The following is an 18,286-nucleotide window of genomic DNA, read 5'->3' as shown; positions in this document are numbered from 1 at the left end:
TAGTCGGGTGCCCCGACTATCAGATACCCGTTACTCAGGTAAAGGGAGTGCGAGGGAGATGGAGATATAGATTGAAAACTTTGATCACGCATAACTTTTTAACGAATGGTCCGATTTGAAAAATTTCTTCTACATTTCGATAGGTATTGATAAACACAATAAAACTGCATTTTTACTTTTCCAAAATATTAAAGTTTTTAAAATCGTATATAAGCGATTGTGGGCGTTAGAGGGGGCGTGGCACCATTTTGAAACAAACTTGCGCTGCGTAGGAACTCCTAAAATCTGCATGCAAAATGCCAATCTTCTAGCTTTTATAGTTTCCGAGATCTCAGCGTTCATACAGACAGACAGACGGACAGACGGACAGACGGACAGACAGACGGACAGACGGACAGACGGACATGGCTAGATCGACTCGGCTAGTGATCCTGATCAAGAATATATATACTTTATGGGGTCGGAAACGCTTCCTTCTCCTGTTACATACTTTTGCACGAATCTAATATACCCTTTTACTCTACGAGTAACGGGTATAATTAATAATGAAATAAATTTTTTGTGTAAAAAATTGTATATCCTTTTTTATCGGTTCATAAACATTTTTAGAACTTTAATAAAAATTCTTTTATGATTTTGAACAACTCTCACTTGAATTAACCCCCAATTTTCCGCGACCTGAAACAGTTTTCTCGCGATGATGGCTCCGCCTGCCTGCCAATTAACATGTCAAGTCAAGTGTCGGAAGTTGTTGGTTTTCGGCTCGCGAAAGGCTTTTCCTCTCCAGGAGCCAGGAACCCGGAGCTTTTCCAACTTTTCCACGCGATTGGCCGCAACATTCACCGACACGTGTTCCCCGTGGCCAACTTTGTTTTAAATCAATTAAAGAGCCAAAGAGGCGGTGGCAAGAGTGACCGATCCCGAGCAATTTGCGGCACATAACCAGGGGAATCTGGAATCTCTGTACGGCGACTCAAATGAAATGTCACGCAACCAAATGAAATGCGAGACAGGCCAAAAGGATTCAGATTCAGAGAAGGATTCCGATTCAGATTCAGATCCAGTGCCATTTACCATTTGCCTGGGAGCGGCAGGAAGCTATTAAATCCACATAAAATTGTAGAAATGTGTGGCATGTTGAGCAATTACACAACTCCATGTTGAATGTTGGAGGAAAATAAGGGGAAATACGAGGGCGGACGCACCTTTCGGCTGACATGCTCATCTGAATGCAAAGCCCGGCCATGTTTCAGTGGTTTTCCCCCTGTTTTCCCTTCCCACCCCCTCCCCCTCATGTAGTTTTGTTCTCGTTGTTGTGCAGCTTAAGAGCCGTTAGGAAATTGCACTTGCCACTCCCCCAGCAGCAGTTTTCCCGGCTCTAGCCCTTTCTCCAGCCCCGCGAAGTGGGCGTGTGAAAAAAGAATTAAAGTCAAGTGAGCGCACTGAGACTGAATACATAAAACGGGGAGGCAGGAAAATGGGGGGCAGCAGACTGGGAAAACTCGGAGGAGGCAGTGAAAAGGCATTCAGTGGGCGTGTCTGCATGCACAACAACAGAAGAAACACCAAACATCAACGTCAACGCCAAAGAAAAGCCGGAAAAATGCCTGGCCAACAAAAACAACAGCAAGGAAAAGCAGGAGATGGTGGAAAATATGGTACTCTGCATGGCTATTTGGCCATTTTTTTTAGGTGCCTTTCCTGGATGAGAAAGGTATAATTTTCGGCGCGACATTTGACGCGACTTGGGGGCCAAAATGAAATGTACAAAAGTTTGCCCATTTTTTCCACCGGCTTTTCGCCTTTTTTCCGTGCCCAAAAAAAAGTTGAAGTCCAAGATCCTAATCGCGCCTTAGACTGAACGGGCAATTATTTGGGCATTTATCAAAGATTCCCTTTTGGGTGTTGGATGACCTCAAGGGGAAAATCAGGAAAGGTGACAGCCTGCATGGGGTTTATACTAAAAGGTACAAAAGATTGGATAAAAACTGTTTTCAAAAATTGTATTGTGCAATAATAAAATATATTTATCATTTTAAATAAAGAAGATATTTTTCTTTAAAAAACCTTTAAAGCTTCAGATTTTTTTCCCTCTTTAATACCATCATTTCCCTTTCTAAAGCCCACACCTATTACCATTTCAAATCCCCTGTCAATTTCCCCATATAGATTTTTTCTCGCTCCCACTTTAACAATTTTTTCTTCTGGTGAAAAATTAATTAGCATAAAATACACACCAAAATCAGTTCCGCTTGGGCGAAAACGAAAGGAAAAGTAAAAATAGCTAAAATAGCAAAAGGAAAATTATGGGAAAGGGAAATAGAAGAATGCGGGATAATGGGGTAGGGACACGAGACTCTGGCCAAGGGTCAGGATGGAAAATTGATAAGAAATCTGATGATGATTCAACTTGTTAACCAAGAGCGTTGGAGGAGAAGAAGAGAGGTCTGAAGGGTCAGAAAAATCTGGGAAATTGATTGGACATTTTTCAGATGGAAATCCATATGAATGGAAAATTTTCATAGATAAAAATGAGCAAGGAGAAATTTCCATTTATATTGTAATTCCTTAAAGTCATAGTTTTCCTCGGCAGCTTATTCATAATTAATATATCGATTTCCCCAAAGGCAGCGGCTCAAAATTAAAGTGTTTGCCGAACCGCAAAAGCCTTGAAATAATTTTAATAAATAACACGAAATTTCCGCGCACAAATACGGGTGGCCAATCCTTTGCCTTTGCCAATTGAGAGATCACGATGATTAAACTTTCAATTGGCAGTGTCAAGGCAACGCTTTTCCATTTCCCCCCAAACTCCCCATCGGAACCACAGATTTAGTGGGTGGATGTCATACCCATTTTCTGTTTGCCGGGGGGCCCGAAAAATCCTTTCAATTTCCGCTGCTCACCGAACCCACAGACATGCGAAACGAAACGGTTCCGGGGTTCGGAAAAACCTTTGGGAGAGGGAAAGACGGAGGGAGATGGCTCCCTAACCGTTAGTTTAATTTGTTAGATTAGTAAACAAATGAAAATTAATTGAAGCAAACGAAAAACTTGGCCCCGAGCGAAACGGTTGAGAGGTTTTTGTCGGTGGAAATCGGGGGGAAATGAGGAAAAACTTTTTCCTCGCCTGCCGTAGATAAAACGCTTGGCGAAAGGACCTCTCTATGTTCTATCTTCTATATGTGTGTGTTAGTGAGTGGACCGACTACAAACAAAGGTAGCTGCAAATTGTTTCTGCTCTTCAAGGACTTCAAAAGGGGTGGCGAAAGTTTTGCCTTTTCACCCCGAGTATAATGTCTTGATTTTCGTTTCATTGTGCGGATTTGATTAACTTAATTGTTCGGCCGTAATCTTCGATTTGCGGGTCGCATTTTCCAACGTCTAACCGTCTGGCCGTCTGTAAACAATGATTAACGGCGAAAGGACGAAGGACACAGGATGAGGGATCGCGCTAAGCCGCTTTTAATGGCATTCTAGCTTGGCACTAACAAAAAAATAAAACTAGGAAAAACAAAAGGACGCACGCGTGTCCTGGATTTTGGATTTAGTTTCCTGCTCGAAAGAAAAGCGCAATGTCAGCGGAAAAGCGAGTGTGAGGAAAGGAGGGAAAAAGGATGGGAAAGGCGGGAAATGGATTGCAAGGCAGCAAAGCAAAACAATCGAAAATTATAAAATAACAAAAGAGCGAAAGGCGAAAGGGAATCGATTGGACGAAATCTTTTTATGCCGCCAAGGATCTGTGTCCTTTTTTATATGCTGTGTTTTTATTTTTTTTTTTGTGTTTTTCCAGTACGCGTCACGTATTGTCAATAAAAAAATAATAATAAGATACAATAAATTTTTACCTTTAACGAGCAAAGGAGAAAGAGCGGGTTAGAGCGGGACATGCGTGTCCTTTTCTCGCTTTTGCCCGCTTTTCCATTTTCCTCCTCACTTTTGCCGCCTTTGTGCGTATCGCGCGCCACGCACAAAATATATAAAAAGAAAATAAACACAAGAGGTCCCGAGTGAAAGCGAGGGGCATATATCCTGGCCAAAAAAGGGGGAGGGGCAGAGGGTCCTGCAAAAAGCAAACAAAGGCAATGACACGAAACGATGACGACGGTCCTAACAACAGTAACAGAAACAACAACAAACATCAGCAGAACAGCAGAAAGCAAACAAATAAAAGGCGCAACAATTGCAAAAGAGGGAATGTGGAACTTTCACCCCCGACTTTCACCACCCACTTTGCCACCCTACAATTTCCACCCACTTTCCTTTGGCATTCGCCAAGTGCGTGTGTAATTGAAACTAGGCGCCTCAGCTGGCAATGCGTACATGTTTATGGGCAGCAGGATAACCAGGATAACCAGGATACGAACCTAGATCCCCCGGGGAGGTGGAAGGAAAGGCCAGTGAACTAATGCGGGGATTTCCCGAAGTGGAACTAGAGCCATTCCAGCCAGGTGAGTTCGGGGGAGGGGGATAAGTCCCCCGCTGATGGAAACTATCGTTTTAAAATGCCAAAAGCTGGGAACGCAAAGGGAAAAGGGCAGGAAAATGGGAAAAGCTCTTTAGTTCCTTGGTAAAGTTAAAATATAGGCTGGGCTTATGAAAGTCGAGAGCTAGAAATGTATGAAATGTATAAATATTATATTAGAAATTTTAAATGTAAATGTAATTTAGTTGATTGCTTTACTATTAATTAATTTTTTTAATTATTTAACTCACTAAACTCTTGTAAATTACTTTTCCCAATTGCCTGCCCTCAACTGTTCAGCGAAATATCCCTCTTAAAATGCAATAAAGTACACAAAGGTCGATTGTACAGGTCAGTGGACTAAACAGGGGTTCAAAATGCTTAATTAACCTGATGGCCCTGGCCACGCCCACCTGCATAGCCCACCCACCCCCGCCCACTTGAACCCAAACCCAAGTTGGATGCATTTTTAGACGGCTATTTGACTATTTGCCCTACGACGATTGCAATTCCATTCCTCGGTGTCTAGACTCGAGCGCTACTTTTCAGCGAGTTTGTCTTTTCGCCGGACAAGCGGAGTGGATGAGGCTAAGTCGTGGGATTTTGGTGGAGGGGATTTCCCAAAGAGAGAGGATCAGCAGTCCGCAACAACAACTTTCGGACGGCTGCAGCAGAAAGCAGCGGAAAAATATGCAAAGAGTTTTAAGGAAAATGGAAAGGTGGGGAAAAGGGGATGCAGCGAGGCGGAAGAGTGCGGCAAAAAATTCGCAATATTTGTAAAAAGGACTACAGACAATTTGCCTTTAAATAGAGCGTGGCACTTCAAACAAGTGAAGCCCTTTCCCCAACCCAACCCCACCCCTCCCGCCTTTATGCAGCAAACAAAACATGAAAAACGAAGGCAACAAAAATGAAAGAAAAACAGGGTGAATCTGCAGGAAGAAGCGGCGAAATAAAAAAAAACGGCAGAAATGAAAATCAAGAAAATGAAAAGAAAATAATATAACGAGCGCATATTAAAGTGGGTTTATTTATTTTGCCCTCGACGCTGTTGCCACTTTGGCCAAAGGTACAGGACACGCAACAGCGAAGGGGGGTTGGTGGGTGGATAGGGGGGCCTTTGGTCTCGGGATGAGCGGCTGTTCCCTTTGTGTCTGTGTGTTTGCTGTCGTGTTTATTAAAAAATAATTTCCATGCTCAACTTGGCAATGCCGCCTAAGCCGTCAGGAAAATATCCATCCACCCCAGCACCACCCCCTTCTTATGAGTGTGTGTGCTATCAACAGTTTGCATTCTCAAGTGTCCCAGAGAAAACATTTGAAACAATAAGCTCGCAGAACAGGACCCTTCACCCCCTGGAAGTCCTTCCGCCCACTCATGCAAATTCAATAATGCGACATCGACAACAACAACAGCGACGACGACGACACTAAATTATTCAAGCCGGAAAACGAAGGAGAAAAAATGTAAATCTGTGATTTTAATGCGTTTGCCAACTGTAAACATAAACCGAAAATATTACAAAACTTGTGCAAACAGGCGAAGCAATAAAAAGTGAAGAAATGCTTACCCCTCGGCATTTGTGTATGAAATAAGGAAAAGGGAAATGAATACGAATGCGAATGCGAATACGCGTATGTCAATTTAATGGGCGGAAACTGTTTTGCGTGGGCGTGGCACATGCCGAAGTGCCCAGAAAAGAAATATGAAATATTTATATGAACATTTTCATTTATTGAGCGTAACAAATGTGCACAAAACAGGGCGAAAATCCAGCGGGGGTGGAGATGATTCACAGCAAAAGGTGAAGGACGATGGAGGAGGGAAGCTCACCTGTGCAGGTTTTTGTGCGTGCAGGATTGCCATCATCATAATCATTGGCAGATGGCCCTGTCCTTCATACAATACACCACCCCCGCCACCCACACCAACCACTTTCACCACCCACTCCGCCGAGAGAAAGACAATCTGGCCCCACGTTCTCCCCCAGCCACTCGAAACTTTCGTCATAAATACTGTGTCTACAGTTGTTATACTCCAGCGAAGGAAATGGAGGGTATACCAAGGTTTATGAATAGTACGAAGAATATACAGAAATAAATATAACTAGAATAGAAAATCTTCAGAAATGTATGGATTTATATCAAATTTTTGGTTATTCTCAATATTTAAGTTGTCTTCGAATTTGAAATGTAACATTTCCTATTTTATTTTATTTCTTCATCAAAATTTATTCATCGTAAAATTTTTAGGCGATCATTAAAGATCCTTTGGATTTATACAAATATTTTACAAAAATCAATGAACAACTTACTGAAATATCGTTTATTAGGTTTTTTAAACATTTAAAATGAAATATATTTTTGTGAAAAATAAATATTTTAAAATATATTTTCTCTATAGTTAAAAAGGACTTTATAGGGAATATAGAAATTCTGTTTTACACCCAAATGTTTCCCCCCATTTTTTGTGTTTTTTGTGTGCGCTCTGGTTTCTTTGTTTTCGCTTTCGCTGCCTTGTGCTCTTGCTTTCGTTTGGTTTCGTTCCTTTGTTTGTTTATTTGCTTGTTGCGGTATTCGGGGAAATTATTATATTTTAATTACACATGCGTTGCGCTGCCGCTGCGCAGTTGCAGCGCTGCCGGCGTCAAGGCAGAGGGCAGAGCAAACAGGCGAGGAAAATGGCCCAAAAAATAACCGCAAAAATGTAAATGAAAATGGCGTGAAAAATCAGTTTCATGGTTTTTATATCCCTGTTTATTTGTTGTAAATGAGCACATTTCGTTGGGGGGGGGGGGGGGGGGGCGTGGCTGTTTTTCGAGGGGCTGAGAGGCGGCGGCGAAGGGCGGAGGGGGCGTGGCAGTGGGTGCGGACATAACGGAAGTTGATTATGACCATTTAGCATGGCCATGGCCACGTCGAAACGAATGAAACGTCAACGTGGGCCAGAAAATATATGTGTTGTGTCAGCCTAATTAATTTTTGTCACTAATGTTTATATAGTTGGTAACGGTAACGGTAGCAGTAACGGTAAGAGTAGCGTTAACGGTAACGGGACAGGTGCTGCTCAACACTCGGCCAAGCAGCTTTATTACCCAATTACATTAGCAGGAGTGGGTGTTGTATTTTGTTCCAGGTGTGTAAGGGGGAGGGGTGTTAAGAGGAGGAGGTTCAGTACAAATTGAAGATTTTTGAATTTCCTAAATGAATATATTCAAGGTGCACAGAAGAAAATAACCACTTAAAACAATTTTTTTTTAGATTTTATTATTAGGGGAGTGTAGGGTAATTTGACGAGTAGGGTAATGTGACGAACTCGTCGGATCTCATATATGACGTCACGACAAAAATTCCAAATAAATGTAGTCGTCTCCCCTTATCGTGTCGACAATGTATTTACAGTAATATTAATAAGAAGTCCCGTAATTTGTTCGTGAGGTAATTTTCGCTAAAAATGTGGTGCGCAAACTAGCAAACCCATTCAATTTACTTGTGTTTCAGCAGTGCCAGAGCAAAGATGAGTGGAAAATAAAATCAGGCAAATATATGCACGTATACATGAGATCTTTATCAACAGTTTTTGGTACCTCGCGCTTTTTTCTTTTGCGCCGTTTGAGAGTGACACCGTTTTTGCTCCAAGTCTACCTTGTAGGGTATCGTGACGAACTTTTTGTAGGGTATTGTGACGAACTTTTTTTATTCAAGAATTTTAACTGTTATCGTTGATTATTTGTAAAAAAAATATAATAATACCAGATAACATTTACTGCTGCAGTTTTATTGTTGTTTTTAATAGTGACGTCAGTTTAATTTAATTTAAAAAAAAATTTGCACTTTGACCATTTTTTTTTTTGTAAGTTTGGGTATTATCTTATTACTTTTTTCTTTTCCGTATCGAAAAAAACCCTTTCCGTAAATAATATATAAAAAAATGTTTTTTTTTTTGTAAAAAGGATGGTTTACACCAAACGCTGTGGGATTTGGCTACGTTGAAATTTCGAATCCAAATTTTTTTAGAAATATGCTCAGTAAATGTAAGCAACTTTCTGCTTTTACACTTTTAAAAAATATTGATTTTTGGAGAAGTTACATTAAAGAACAAATCGTTCGTCACATTACCCTACAACTTTTGAAAGTGCAAAAAAAGTAGGGTTCACGCCAAACGCTGTGGGATTTAGCTGCATTGGAATTTCGAATTTCGAATTTTACAGGGATATGCTCAGTAGATGTAAGCAACTTTCTGCGTTTACACTTTTGAAAAATATTGATTTTTACAAAAGTTACATTCAAAAAACGAATCGTTCGTCACCTTACCCTACACTCCCCTACATTTTTTCTTAAATAAATAAAGTCATTAATGATTTATTTATTTAGTTACTTACTTATTTTACTTTGAAATGTATCTAAGCGGTATTCAAACCGACTTCGAGTTGAAGCTAGGACGCTATTCTCAAGAATATCTAAAAAAAACAAGGGTATCCTTATTAAAATATTTTATTGCATAATTAATTAATAAAGCCTGTCACCTTGAATTTAATTATGTGAATTAAATTTTTAGATACTTGAATACATTAATTTTAAACACTTTATTGATTAATCTGTAATCAAATGTTTTCAAAAATCTAAATGCTTTTTAAGTTTTAAAAACTTTCGAACGAAATAATTTTATTTTTCGGTGTACGAAAAAACCAAACAATTGATGTTTTTTAGGATGGGGAAATGCCAGTCGCATGTTAAGTTGCCCGACGCCCCGCAGCAACTGCTGTTTTTCTACCCGCTACTCCCTATCATGCCGCCTATCATCCGCAGCTCCTCAATATTAAGAAATAACAACTTGCCAAGGGCAAATGAGGACTCGAGGGGACTTCGGGGCTGGGGAGAAAGGACGAAGGAGGCCCCAGGATCGTGAGTCGTGTGGCAACTTTGCTTTTGGGGTCTTGGATGTAAACAAGCGAGGCAAATATTTAACTCGCAGGCACTGGCAGCGGTGTCTCCTTCGTGTCCTCTAGTTGAGACTGTGTGTGTGCGTGTGTGGAGGCTGCCACAACCCACACACACACACTCTGATATCCTTTGGTACGTGCAAACTTTTCTCCTGCAAGAAAGGGAGCTTCGGGGCTCCGCTGTCGCTTATTTGTCGCAGCAGTTGAGCTCAAAGCTTTGGCTTGTTACACTTTATGAAATCAGCTGCAGTCCTGCCACGCCCCCTGACCCCTGCCGCCCCTGCCACGCCCACACCGCCCTTTGAAGCACAAGTGTTTATGTTTGTCTTGGCGAAGCGGCGGCTCATAAAGTCCCAGGAACTCACCCCCCATTCCTGTCAAAAGTCACGTCGAGTCCTGCGAATGTGATTCCCCCGAGTTACCTTCTCCACTCTCCCTTCTCCATCGAAAAATCCCCATCCTTTCTGGCATGTCTCTGCCATAAACTTCAACTGGAAATTGTGCGTAATTATATTAAATTTTTATTGCCTCACACATGAAATGGAAGCGCTGCAGCAATTTCCGAAAGCGACTCTCTCCAAGATTATCCACATGCAAATTGTTCCACATGGTGAATAAAATGTGGGTGAATAAAGAGCTGGGAGTTTAAGCGGAGCAACGATTTGGTAAATTGATTTTAATCAAATCAGTACGATGTTCTTGTTCTAGTTAGTTTCCAAGCTGACTGAGAAAGGGTTTTAGTTAAATGTGAGCAATTTAAATGCAGTTTATGAGACTAGAGAAAAGTTAATTTAACAACGCTGATAAAAGATAAGTTGCCCAATAAGAGATTTCATAATCAATTTAAAAATTTTTCGAAAGGTTTTTATTAATTTTAAATATGAAAATATAAAATTAAATCGTGGAATTAAATTTGTTTTGTAAGAAATATAACTATATTTTATTCAATTACACATTTGTAAGGTGCCATTTTTTTCAGTGAAGCTTTAAACCCAATTCGTTTATCACTGTGAATTTATGATTCACCCATTTTAATTTCGACAAAGTTTAGTTTTATAAATTCGAGTAAACTACAAAACAGTAATAGAAATAAATGCGATATAAATACGGAAAGTTTGGCAATCTAAACTCCAGACCCCGAAGGCCTCTAATGATCTAAACAAATTGGATCGTTTTCTGTGTTCCTGTATCGCATTACCGCCTAAACAAGTTTGTGCACCTTGCTCTCTCACCTGCCCGAAGGAAAAACGAAAAACCTCGCCCAATTGAACAATCAATGTCATTGAATCCAATTTTCCATATGTTTTCCCCATTGGCATTTTCCTGATTTTTCCCGCCGTTTGGAGCAGAGAACTGCTTTCTAGCTTTCTGGAGTTTCATTTCGGGGCTTCGGTCGCTTTGGTCGGTTGCCACTGGCAGCCGCCGTTTGAACTTGTTTGACATTCCACCGACAATCAAATTTAGATGCCCCGATATCCCCAGTCCCTCTACAAAACCCAGACAATTGTTCGGTTCGCCACAAAAGCACTTCCCCCGCCGCCAATCTACGTTTTTTCGATGGATTCCGCCTCCGTCAGCAATTATTCAATGCTTAATCATCAGAAGGCATCAGCGGCATGAATGGCATAAATCTTATTAAATATTCAAATAACACAAAAAGTGGATGGCGAACCAGAAATGCGGGCATAATTAACGGCAATGAGTAAAAAAACGACGAAAAAACCACAAATGGTCAACGAATGTGGGAGGCGATTATGATTGCAGTGGAAAAGCGGGAAAGTGGGGGACCTCTTCCTTAGGCGTAGCCAATGCAATTATTCCATTTTCATTTTCCTACACACATATGGGCGTGGCATTGCGCCCACGATGGGGAATTGGCTTGGGCTGTCGTCATCGTCGTTATCGTCTCCGCAGCAAACGGGCGACCGAAACTATTTGAATAACGCGCCATCCACGCCCACGACCTGTGACCCCTGACCCCTCGAACCACCGACCCCTTGCCCCTCCCCAACCATCCACGCATTCCTCGCACACATGTGCCTCCCCCGCCCCTCCTCGCAAAGGACCTTCGTGTTAATAGTTTTTCCCTTTGTTCCCGGCCTTTTTCTGCTGTTTACGTTATCGCATGTCCTGGCTGGAAGTGAACTTAGTCGGACCACAATTACTGGAAAATTAACGCAATTAGATTCGCCCCGAGAGCCAAGCCTTTGATCTTTGAAGCCTATAAAGTTGTATAAAAAGCAGGCATTGCAAGGGCCATTAAAAACCACAATGAATAACGCTAAAAGGGTGGAGGTTTGATAGAGCTAATTTTAGTGACATTAAATACAAAAAGGAATTTCCTAAAAATATATATAGGAAACTATATAAGAAAATCCAGAAATAATATAAGATAGAAATCCATAATTTAATAATTCCCTATATAAACTGCGAACAGAGTTATAAAAGGGCTTTAAAACAATACTTCTTGTAACATTAAATACATAAATAAATTATTTTTGATATTTAATATTTTCCAAATATTTTCTAAATAATATAATTCATAAAAATGAATTTGCTAACACGTATGACTTTACCATAGAGCATAGATAAGCCTTATGAAGTGAGTTATATAACCAGAATTTCCCAATACCGGCAATTTTCCTACCTTGCTTAATATCGCGAATAGATTATGTAGCTTATTTCCCAATTCATATAATATTCCCGCTGTTATTTATTTAATACGTAATTTCCATTAGCATTTGGGAAGGCCTCCCAGGGGCTTATGAATAAAGCATATACCAATTCCGTTCAACGCTATAATTTTGTGGTTGAAAAACATGTCTGTAACGAGAGGCCGAAACATGACATTATAATAAGTAATATCAAACTAATTTGTTTTCCCGCTCTCTCTATATATTTGCAGATACATTGCATTAGTCAGCAGATCGAGGACTCCTGCTGTACGTGACTTGTCCTTTTCCAGCACTCGAATCGAAAGGTAAGAAAGAGTCCTTGGGGTGTATACAGTACATATGTAAGGGATAGGATAGGAAATTCTCCAGCGTCAGGAATCCCAACTAATTAAGTTGAGAACCCCTATGAAACTCACTTTTAAAGCGCTCAGAAAACAGGTGGATAAGTAAAGGGAGCGGCCACAAAAGGGGGTTGTCAACCAGGAATCTTGGAAATGTTTTATTCAAAAATTGCTAAAATATTTGGCAAGTGAGTTAAAAGTTTCGCTCAGACGACGAGAGTCTGTCTGCTAAGTCTGTATTTATGTTTGTGTTTGTCTTTGTGGAGCATTTTTGCCTAACTGAAGGAATTTATTATATAATCAGGAGAGAGGGGAGAGGGGAGACAGGGGAAGTGGGAAAGCTCAACGAGCATGACAAATTTTCACTTTGCGTCAGGGAAAAGTTGCAACAAACTTGCAACAGCGAAAATAATTTCGCTCCTCGTTGAAAGTCAAAACACACAGCCTGAAAAAAATGCTGCTAAGGAAAAGAAAAGAAAAGCGAGAAAAACGAAGGGAAACTACTTATCTGGCAGGACAGTCAGCCAACACTTTTGGCCAGGTGCTGCCAATTTGGGCGTTAAGCAGTTGCCAGGACTCTCTAAAGGACCTTCGAGGGGGGATTCTCAACTTAAAGTAAAGCCCGAAAAGAGGGCCACCAGGAATGAAAGTCCACAAAAAATCAAGGGAGTGACGGCCAAAGTAATGTGGCAGGCAGCTCAAGTGCAGTGGGGCGTTTGTCTGTCTGAATGCCGCAGGGGCGTGGCAGGCATATGCATATTGCCCCCTTTCCCAGAAATATGTGTCAACAGAAGAGGCAGAAGGCAAGAAGAAGGCGAAAGTTTGCTCTGGCAACTAGTTTCCATTTTATTTAGCTGACAGGTATGCTAAAAGCTAAAAAACGTACAAGATGAAAACCCTGGGAAATGGAGCCCAAGTTGAAAGTAGTCGAAAAGTGCGAGAATGGTTCCTACTTTCTGGCAATAAGGAAGGGGAAATTCGGAAAGTGGGTGGGTGGTTGGGAGGACAATATGTGTGACAGCTGGCAATGACTGCCTCGCATGATAACAGAAATAACAATAACCGGGGCCAAGAAACAAAGAAAAAAAATTCGCAACAGCGGCAGCTGAAAGGGTTAACAAATGGCAGTCGAAACTTTGGCGCGACTGTCAAAATAAATGCGAAGCAATTTATGAAATATTTATGAAGTGTGACATGGCTGACAATAAATATATATATATTTTATATGGAATGGGTTAGGAGCCTCCTCCTACTCCTCCTAAAAATAAAAATAACCGCCCCAGATTTGATCGAAACAGAAACAGAAACAGACTCCAACTGGCGATGACAAGTGACGCGAGAGCCAAGGACAAATCCGGCTAGGATATCAGGATATTTGTGCGCCAAGCCTTAATAAAAATGCGAATAAAACGTGCGGACGTCATAACTTGGCCAACTGATTGATGGCTCTGTTTCGTCTGCCGCCTTTGCCCCTGCGTCATTTGTCAGACACGAAAAAAGAGGAGAAAAAGGGGGGTTCACGGGTCAGGGAACTTGGATAGATGGAGGATAGAAGACCTAAACCAAAGACAGGAACTGCAGTTTGTCCAACTGACCAAGTTTTTGCTGCTGCTGTCGTTTTATTTGCAGCTCAGCTAAATGGAAAGCGACTAACCTCCTTAGTGGCTCCATTCCCGTCCCGTCCATTCCATTCCCACCTCACCAGTCAGTCAGTCAGAAGCAGTCAGTCAGTCAGTCAAAGTCAAGCACGTCCGAGCTGCGTTCATGTCACAGCTTAAAGTTATATTCACATGATATGGGAACAGGACTGCTCGCACGTATATTTACGGCAAATCTTACACGGAAGAAAAATGAGAGGAAATAACTAAAGTTGATTGATTTGGCTTAAAGTAATCAGATTCATAGATAAAAAATATTATTTATTATAAAAAAAATTCTCAGAGTAAAATAAGAAATACAAAAATAAATTAAAGTGCGCACAACGACACAAAGCAGAATCGTCGTGTGCCCAATGCAAGATAGGCATGTGACCGCAGGCATGCCAACTCCTAATTAAGTGGTTTATAATACTTCCGGTTAAATATTAAATTCTTTTTATATTTTTTCCATGTAAGAAATAATCCTTAATTTAAATAAACATTATGCTCTAAATAATAATCATCAGATTTATCATAAATAAATCACCCCAAAAAATATGAGAGTTACCAAATTGATTCATCTGTATAAAAACCTCATGTAGATATCCCTTTTTCCGCCGTGCACACAGGAACCCGCTGCGAGGCGAGGCGAGTGATGCTCATCCTGATGCTGATGATGATGATGATGCGGCTGAGCCCGAGGATGCTGCATCTGATTCTGATGGGGGACTGCCATAAACAACTACCAGTCTTCCGGCATAAAAACTTATTGTTGACAAAACCTCATGACACACAGAGACGTGGGCTCGGAAAGTATGGAGGAGATGGGGGTGTGTACATATTGTTAAAGTCCTGGCCCGGCTGGTGATGATGCTGCTGGTGTCCTGGCTGCCACAGCGGAAGTGTCACCATTTGTCAAATAACGAAAATTGAAAACAATTTCCACATAGCAGAATCCCGACTCGGAGCTTTTGTCTTCGTCCTCTCTATGTTTGTCTTAAGTTTGCCGATACGATACGAGATGGCAAACAAGGCCAAACCGAGTCGGGTTTCTTGGTAGGTGGCCCTACTTGCTCACCGCCTTTTTAAAGCTAAGAATTTCCATTGCTGGAAAATATTATCTGGCTCTCGGGCCCTCGGCCTCCCTGGGAAATTGCTTGCGTGGCTGTCAGCTTAGCTGCGGCTTTGCTCCAATTTCCCACTGGGTCGCCGTCATCATTGTTGTTGCTGCGGTTGCCTCGCTCTTTGTCGACACTTCTGTCACACTTTCACACGCCTTTTCCTTTTCCCCCCGGCCAGAAGGATCCCAGGCCCCCCTTTGCATGGCCCATTGTTTGCACGCACACCAGCAAACCCGGCGAGGACTCCCAAACACACACAAACATATGCGTTTCTCGCTTCGAAAGTTTAATCGAAATTATAAACAACAAGACAAATTGCTTCTTGTTGCAAGTTTCCCCTCCCCTCGACTACAGTGAAAACATTACAGCAACCCGTATCCTGATGTTGCTCCTGTTGCTGTTGCTGCTGTCTTGAATGTTGCTGGTCATGTTATTATTGCAGTTGCTGCTCGGGCTTTCCTTTAAGTTGCCGCTTTCCTTGATGTTGCTGATGTTTCCCAGCAACTATTACTTTTACTGTTCTTACATGTTACTTGTATTGCTTGAAAGTTTTAATGTTGTTGCTCCTGTGCTCTAATGGCATTAGTTGCTGCTGCTGCGGTTCATGTTGCTGCTGTTATCTGTAGAACTAAGGTTGCTGCTGCTGCTTAAGTTGCTCTAATGTTTCGCACTGTTACCTGAGCAATTAATGTTGCTGCTGTTGGTTTTATTGAAGATGTTGCTCGTGTTGCAGCTGCACATATTGCTCATGTTGCTGGTTGCTTTAATGTTTTTACTTTCCTTGAAGTTGCCGCTGTTGTTGCTTTCGTAAATGTTACTTGTTCTGATGATTTTTCATTGAATGTTGCTGCTGTCGCTTTAATGTTGCTACTGTTACCGGGTTAGCAAATATTGCTGCTAGCCCGCATTTTGATCATGTTGCTGCTAATGGTTGCCGTTGTCAATTTAGTTGATGTTGCTCCTGCAACGGCAACATTGGCCCAACAACCCTTTGTTATTGCTGCTGGTAGGCCCATGTTGCTGCTGCTGTCGTGATTGTCCCCGTTAAAGTTTCTGTCTTTAATTTAGCGATGAGTTTGCTGCAGCCCCATTATCCTTCTGCTGCTGCCAACAATATTGTAGTTGCTGCTGTGTTTTGCCTGTGTAGTGTTGCTAGTTGCTGCTGCTGCTGCTGTTTCTCCCATTTTCCCTGGGGGAATAATTTTCTTGGTAATTGTTTGTCGTCAAGGTTTGCCGTTGCCGTTGCTGCTGGTGTTTGCTTACTCTGCGAGATGAAGAACTTAAGCCAGGCAGATAAATTTGTACGCAGCTTGCATTTAATCTTGTGCAAAGATGGCATCTCTCTATATATAGATATATCCCAAGATTTGAAAGCCACTCCGTCTAGACCTTGTAATCGGCTGTATGTATATTTTATTTAGTTCATCTCAAGATGAATGAAACATCTCTGGATGCTTTTTGCCCCTATTGCCACTTCGATTTGCGTTTCGCTTCGTCGCTTTCTGTTTTTGTTTTTGTGATTCTGACATGAAGGCAGAAAAAGGAGAAGTTTGCTCGTTTGATAAATGACTCATGAATGCTGAGTGAGGAGTCGCATAAATCTTATGATTTATGCATAATCAACAAATTGATTTTTCATTTGCTTGTAACGTCGCTCTCTCTTTCAGCTTTTTTCCCACGCCCCTTTGTCCCTTTTGGCCTTCATTCAGGCCTTTGAGTAATTGGCTGTCAGCGAGGCGTTGCTGCATGTGTGAAAAAACGGAGAAAAAATATGGGTTATATATGCTATATAGCAGATTTCTATTAGAGATTTATTTTGCATTATGGGAAAAATATAAAAAATTGATATAAAGCATTTAAGGCCCTTTAAACCACAACTATTCTTGATTTTGATCAGTGTAAAAACTTTTTAGTGTGTGATTTTCCTTCTCCCTTTTCCGCTTCTTAAAGCAAAATCTAATTACACACACATGCGAGTGTATTTTTTGATTTGCTGCTTCACGACACACTTAAAAATTCCCAGAATATGTGAGAGATATTTCCCCAGCCAACTCAGCCATATATCCTGTGGTTCCTCAAGTGCACGCATGTGTATGTGTATTTCAGGACATTTTAGTTTAGACTTTGCTTTGATATTTAAATTGAAGCCATCAAGTCATCTTCAGCTGCCGTCGTCGTCGTCGTCTGGCTGCTGCAAAGTTTTCGTGTATATTTTGAGTACTTAATCCTGCGGTGTGAGCCACTTCTAATGCTCCTTGAGCCCCTGAACTTTGGTCATGGAGGAGATGGGCTGGAGATTTAAGATTGAGATGGAAATGGGAGATGGAAGAGCCAGCTAAGCCGGCATAAGCATCGCATCATGCTACGCAGCACTTATCATCGTTTTATTTAAAATTTATAATCGAAATCAATGTAATGTAGCATGCCCGAGTCAATAACTCAAGTGACTTTCGGCTTTCCATCCGCCTAATCCCCCTTATCCCCCCTCTATATATCTTTCACTGTTATTGCGACAATATTTTATGCAAATCACTGGGCTGACTGTCGATGAACGACGATAACTCACTTGACAACTGACAATAACTTATTTACACTTCATTATGCCAGCCAAGAGGCAAAGAGCCAAAAAGCCAGCTACCGAAATATGCCCAGTGTCAGTGTGACTTATTAATTTATTAAAAAATACGAGCATAATTAGAGAGCACTTTGCCCAATGACACTTGAAATGCAAAATTAAGGGGGAAGGTCGGCAAAAACGTAGGCCAAACTCGGCTCTTCAGTGAAACCGTTGCCGTTGAGCGAACAATCAGCGACAGTGTTGCAGTTATTTATGAGCTCGATAAATTTGTTTATGGGGGTAAAATGGTAAAATGGAAAAGGGCCAAGTGACAAAGCAACCGAGCGTCAAATGAAGCCAGCATGAGGCTTCGCAACGGGCCAATTCAACTTTCAGGGGGCTGAAAAAAGGGGAAATAAATGGGAAGTTGGGATGAATCCACCGCGGAATCTGCCTGAATTGGGCCAAATGAAATATGAGCAAAAGTGAGAAAGTTAACAACATTAATTAGCATTTTTATGAAGCACTTTCCACTTTTCAGCCCCGCG

The 18,286-nt window shown here is 41.3% G+C and overlaps 1 protein-coding gene across 2 annotated transcripts in view; it reads left to right on the top strand.

Annotated features, from left to right (window-relative positions):
• The window catches only part of Con (leucine rich repeat protein connectin), a 46,036-nt gene that overhangs the window by 4,683 nt on the left and 23,067 nt on the right, over window positions 1–18,286 (top strand). Inside the window, exons 1-2 of one of the 2 annotated variants that reach the window (XM_070215242.1) lie at window positions 9,913–10,072; window positions 12,313–12,387. The gene's annotated coding sequence lies outside the window, so the exon portion shown is untranslated. Of the gene's footprint in view, window positions 1–9,912; window positions 10,073–12,312; window positions 12,388–18,286 lie in introns of those variants that run through there. The other variant, XM_017139419.3, reaches the window with a different exon arrangement.

This window comes from Drosophila takahashii, chromosome 3L, assembly GCF_030179915.1.
Source record: "Drosophila takahashii strain IR98-3 E-12201 chromosome 3L, DtakHiC1v2, whole genome shotgun sequence".
In the NCBI taxonomy this organism is placed as follows: domain Eukaryota; kingdom Metazoa; phylum Arthropoda; class Insecta; order Diptera; family Drosophilidae; genus Drosophila; species Drosophila takahashii.
Note: the sequence above shows the minus strand (reverse complement) of the source record. Positions and strands in the feature narration are given on the sequence as shown.